Here is a 6,000-nt window from a genome sequence, read left to right as displayed (position 1 = left end):
GAGCCCGCTAGCTGAAGGAAGATGACTGTTATGGCGGCTCAGCGCCACCCTGCGGCCAGAGCTCAGATTGGGTGGCCTGCCTGTCTGGCTTGTTCAATGACAGCTCTTCTCTCTCATGCGTGCGTGCGTGTGTGTGTGTGTGTGTGTGTGGAGGGAGGCTGGGGGCGTGGAGGGCTGGCAGCAGAAAAGAAGGCGTAGGCTCTGGGTAAAAGCACCTACAGCAGCTTGGTGAGTCTGTCTCCCGGTGGGACGAGGGAGCCTGCCTTCCTCATAGCACCCACCTGCAGTGGAATGAAAACGTAAATAGACTCCCTCCCTCGTCATAGTGGACGGTGGCTACTAACGGAGAAACCCAGGGCTTATATTCTGTCTGGAATAATTCATTCAGTTGAGGTTTACACAAATTTATTGAAACATACAGGGTGTTAGCAGAGAAATCATTCATTCAGTGGTATTACATCATGTCACTACCTTGAATGTATAATTTTAAAATTATAAATATATATTTTATAAGCCTTTGGCCAAAAAAATAAAAGTCATTTAGCACATTTGTGAAAGGCCAATAAGAAATGGATTTTAAACATTAAAAAGATAGAGTCACTGAATTAAATAGCAGCGCAACCCCTGCTAATCTAGAATCCCACTGTGTTGAAGGTAGAAGTGTCTGTGCAGAGCTAGTCATTTTCCTTGATTTCAGCAATCAGAAGAGATGGGGCAGGCCCACCTGCTGAAGGTGGTGGCAGAGCTGGCAGGACAGGGAGGCTGGGCTGGTCAGGTGAGCATGTCCCAGAGACAGCAGCAACAGAGCGCAGTCCAGCAGGCTGTGAGGCAGGTGGATGGGCCCAGGTCATCCCTTCTTTGGTCTTCCACCACATACACTGGAGGGAGAAGGAGAGGGTTAGAATGAACTGGCACAAAGCCCAGGCCCTACAGAGCCAGTGCCTCCCAGACCAGGGGTGGACTGCAGCAGCCGAGAGCCACCAGGCAGACTGGGGGTGGCCTTTCACTTACACTGTGGCAGATGTTCGGAGGAAGGGTGGCTTAGCTCAACTACTTTCTCTCCTCCTCCTAAGGACTTTTATCCCTGCCGGGACAGGTGCTAGGGGACCGACAAAATGGCCTCACACTAAGGCAGCCAAAGAGAGAGTAAGGGACACTTCTTGTCTGGCCAGAGTTGGTTAGCCCTGCTTGCTTTAGAAACCAGGCAGCAGTATGTCCTGTGCCTTACTGGTATTTCCTCAGATACCATTATGCCATCTCCCAAAAGAAGGCATAAAGTTCCTAAAAAGGAACTGCAGGCCCTAAGAGAATAACCAAGAGTCCTGGTTTTTCAAACCTGGGCAATGCACACAATCACAGTGTGCCGCAGACACAGTGGTGGGGGGCAGGGATGAAGACCTGGTCAAGTGAGAGGGATGGCTGGAACCTAGCACCCTGGCTTTTTCGCAGAATGGAGATGGAACTCTAATAAGCCCTATCAGGACTAAGTGCTCTATTAAGACATCTGAGTGCTACACAAATCCACAGGTCAAAAAGGACCCCAACTTCCCTTCGCTAGTCAGCTGACTTGCGGCCGACATCAGCCTTCCTTCCGGTAAGCACATACTTAAAATGGCTGGTGGTCAACCTTGGTCTCAGAGGGTCTGTGGCCCCTTTTAAGAAAATCTGAAGACAACCACCACCACTAAACTCATTTATAAGTAGTAAGGATTTTAAAAACTTTTTCAAAGTTAATGAATACATGAATCTTATAAGTTAAATTGGTCCTTTGGCAGTTTTCTTTCAGTTCTGTTTTTGTGTATCTATTTTTATACCTCCTCTCTTGGCAGCTGCTCTCTCTGAAGCCTGGTATAGTAGCTAGAATACTCTGGGTTAGTAGTGAGCTTTTCCAAGTTGTCCCACTGTGTCAGCCACCCTCCACAGACCTCCCTTCTCTTGTGGCACAGCTTTCGACTCAGCCTGCTTTCCTTTGGCCCCACTCAGCAACACAGGCAAAACTGTTCTGAGGTCTGGGAGACAAGACCCAGCCCCAGGGAGGCCTAGTGAAAGAGGAGAAGACATTTATTCTGAGGCCTGTAAGGTACGTTACCTGATTTAGTCGTAACAGCAGTACCTGAACATAGACACTACCATCATTCCCATTTCACAGGTAAGCAATGCAAAGCTTCGAGAGGTTAAGTCTCTCGTCCAAGCATACATAACCAGCCAGAGGCAGGCTCAGGGTCTGAACCCATGCCCTTGGCAAGCTAGACTTGCCCAGGCCCATCTGGGGGTAGAAAAGGGATCGGGAAGAACACCGGACTGAATGTGCTCTAGGACCGTCCTCTCTCTCACCCCACCTGCTAAAGGCATGCACAGTCCAAACCCCTGGGGCCACCTCGGCAGGAAAGCCCTTTTCACCTGCTCTCTGCCCAGATGACCTGCCCAAGTCCCAGCCTCCCTTCAGCCTGCAGTCGGCAGCTTCAAACAGGGAAATGAACATAACAGAATGCACACTCCCCAGAATAATCCCTTACTGTATTCTACTTGCCAGAGGACCAGCTCTGCTGCCCTTGAGACAGAAGGGCCCTCTCCCCTGCCAGCTCTAAAAAAAACCACTTGCCTCATCTAGGCCTGAGACCCTACCTGGTTGCTATGTGTGAGAGGTCCTGTAGCCTCTCTTAAGCTACCATTTGTTGAGATCACAAATGTGCTGGGAGCTGTGCCAACAGCCTTCTATACATAATACCACTCAGTCTTCACAACCCTGTGGTACAGGCATTGGGACACCCATCCTCACTGCTTCTCCTCCCTGTGCTGCTTCCCTCCCATTTTACCACGGAACCTTGGGCAACTTCATCAGGGAAACTTCCTCTAACACCTTTCTTCATTGTAATCAAGTTTGTCCTTGCTAAGGCTTTATTTCACATGACAGGCTCTGAAACCTGGGGCAATGGGGACGTGGAGCTCATTGCTCCCAGACAGTGCTCACAGGCGTGGGGTAAAGGGGGCTTGCGGGGGGGCGGTTAGAAATAATCCATCTGGCTACAGGACAGGAGACTTCAAAGGGCTGCGTCAACCTCATTTTGGGGGTGGGGTGTAAGTTCTCAGCATACCTTAGAAACCCTGTCACTTATTTCCTGGGGTGCCGAATCTTCTGAAGCCCTTACGACTTTCTCCTTTTCATTAGGTGACAACAGAACCTCTACCCCCAAACTGCTGAAAAAGTAGGGGGTGGAAGAGAGGGTGTGGGGAGGGTAGGTCTGGAGGGTAGGAGTAATGTGTAAGTTTTCCTTGCTTTTCTGTCACCCAAAGCAGGGGTGACTGGCCCAGGAGAAAGCTCTTGAGGAAGGCCTCACAGTTCCTCACAGCACCCACCGTGGGGCTCTCGAACGGCATACAACTTCATCTTCCTAGATGCCCTGCCTACGGGGAGGATCTGAGGTCCTGTACCTCCAGAGGGTGCCCGCTGCACTGGGCAACACGGCCTACTCTTCCCCAGCACACACCCCACCGGGGGCCCTCACGGCTCCTCACCTACTCCCCCACCCACTGGGTCACACTGGGTCAGTCTGTCCGCCAGCTCCTATACCGTCCTGGCTGACTGGTCGGTTGGAATGCAGCCCACTCTGCCTGCGGCCCAGGGTACTCGAAGCCCAGGGACTCGTGTGCCCTGAAGCCGCCCCGGCAGGACTGCTTTCCCAGCAGGAGCCCTGCTGTGGCAGAGAGGACTCCAGCACTCGTGTTCATACCCAAGCCTTCCTGGCAAGTGGCCTCCACTGGCACGCAGGGCATAAAAAGGGGGCAAGCACCATGGTTATGGATGATGTCAAACATTCGGGAAAACGAGGTGAACAGAAACTACTCTCTGCAAGTCTTCTGTGAGTCTAAAAATTATTTCGAAATACCAGACTTTAAAAAGGGGTGGGGAGGGGGTGGGAGAAGGCGTTACCCTTCCAGGTAGGTCAGCAGTCTGCCCAGGTTGGGAGGCAGGTTCTGATACCTATAGGCACTGCTCAGATGGAGCTCCTCCTCAGAGATCAAATGCCCCCCTGTGGCCAGCCTGGGCTGCAGCTCCCGATGGACAGGCAGGGCTTTAGGGATTGGCTTATATCCACCTCAGCCAGAAGGCCCGCCCCTCCCCATTCGGGTCTGGTGTCTCAGTGCCGATACCACGAAACTCAAACCTCTGCCCTACCCCGTGCAAGAAAGTACTCTGTTCTCAGAAAACTACAGCTGAGTGGGGGATCAGCTCCAAGTGTCCCCTCACCAGCGGGTCTCGCTTGTCCCAGATAGCCCTTTGATGGCACCCCTCGGTGAGGGGCAGGTACTCAGAGCTTTGCCACAGGAATGCAAGTGCACAAGTGTGTGTGTGTGGCGGTAGAGAGGGCAGCTGGGGGAGTGTGCAGGGAGGGGTGTATGTGCACCCAGCCGTGACCCAAAGACCTAGACTAGGTCAGAAAGGCTTAGGTTAGTCTTGGATGCTGGGCAGCTTTGGAAGGAGCTGAGCAGCTCCTGGGAGAGGTTCCCACCAACCTTTTTTTGACTCTGTGCTGGAAGCAGAGACAGCAGATGTTAGGTAACTGGAGACGTGCGGCCCCCTGTGCCCAACTACCTGCCCACCAAGCCCTGGGGTCTTCTGCATAGTCACAGCCCACAGCAACCCCGACCGCCAGACTCCCCAGCCAGCAGTCCCAAGTTCTGGGACTACCGTGTTGTACAAGCTAACAGTGCCGTTTACAGGCGCTACTCAGAAACCTGCTTCCGGGCAGCAGTGCGCATGCGGGGCGCCAGGCAACAGCGGGGCCAGGGCAGAGATGACCTGAAGAAATGTGAGCAGAGGCCTTCTCAGCTGAAGGCTCCAATACCTGAGTCAGCCCTACCCTGGAATCTGAAACCTTTACTTGAACAGCTCAGGCCTTTTAAATGATTCATCAAGTGCTCTGGAGTGGCGATACAGCATTATTAGGCCCTTCCTATTTGTGTATGCACCTGTACACAGTCCCAGCCCAGGAGAGCTAATAACGAGAAGCAAACAAAGACTGGGCCTCCCGGAGAGTTCTGATGTTTGGGGCTTTTATGCTCCAGTTACTAGAAGGCTGCCCCTTGGCCTCTCACGGCCCACACCACTGACGGGCACCCAGGACTGCTCCTCAACCGCTAAGACCCCCACGGCCAAAAGAGCTCCCAGGAAGTACCCTCAGCAGGGGTGATGGCTTTGCCAGAGGCAGGAGCCTTATAGTCTGTGCTCAGCTGCTCTCGCCCAGTCTTGAGAATCTAAGACCAACAGAAGAAAGCCAGTCTTCCAGGAGGTATCAGAGGATGCCTAAACAGCCCTCCTACTGCTCAGACCAAGAGGTAGGGAGGGGCAGATCTTTAAGCATTTTAGCAATAAGCAAGACCTCAAGATAGCCAATAGGGATGGATCCTGTTCCTTCCATGCAAGTGGCAGAGAGGAGAGCACACGACTTGCTGAGGACTCACTTCAGCTGTCTTGGATGCGCGTGTGTAGTGGGATCACTTATTACTCAGGACAAGGGGCTACACTGATGAGAAAAGATGTTCTAAAGGCAGTACCACGTGCCACCTGCCCTCAGAGCCCACGAGTACCAGGTATGTATGCTGAGGGGGAGAGTGATGGGCGAGGGGTGGCCAGAAACGGTGGAGGTGAACAAGGGGGCGTAGTTCCACTGGAGTGTGCGGGCTAAAAGCAGGACAGGATGGGAAGCCTTCTCCTTGCCTAGTCTTCCGCACGCAGGTGGGATCTGGGGTGGCAGCACTGGCACAGTCTGGCCTGGGCTCTCCCAACAGCAGCTGCCTTTGCTGGGCTAAGCTCAACACCTTCCCCAGGCCTCCCGGCCCACTCTGCCCACTCTGCTCCTCATGCTTCCTGTTCCCGCAGCTTCACCTCTGGCCACACTGTGAAACTGAGTCAGATGAGGCCATGTCTCCCAAGTCCCTGTCCCTCTCTCTTGCTTCAGTGTTCCAAGGTACCCACTCCAGGGTGCCACAGTCTGGGAG

At 53.2% G+C, this 6,000-nt stretch overlaps 1 long non-coding RNA gene across 1 annotated transcript in view; it reads right to left on the bottom strand.

Moving 5' to 3' along the window:
- Window positions 1–388: 388 nt before the first annotated feature.
- The window catches only part of LOC113929883, a 61,561-nt gene continuing 55,949 nt past the window's right edge, over window positions 389–6,000 (bottom strand). Inside the window, exon 3 of the long non-coding RNA XR_003522354.1 lies at window positions 389–878. This is a non-coding gene — a long non-coding RNA (uncharacterized LOC113929883). The remainder of the gene's footprint in view (window positions 879–6,000) is intronic.

This window comes from Zalophus californianus, chromosome 5 (assembly GCF_009762305.2).
Source record: "Zalophus californianus isolate mZalCal1 chromosome 5, mZalCal1.pri.v2, whole genome shotgun sequence".
Lineage (NCBI taxonomy): Eukaryota > Metazoa > Chordata > Mammalia > Carnivora > Otariidae > Zalophus > Zalophus californianus.
Note: the sequence above shows the minus strand (reverse complement) of the source record. Positions and strands in the feature narration are given on the sequence as shown.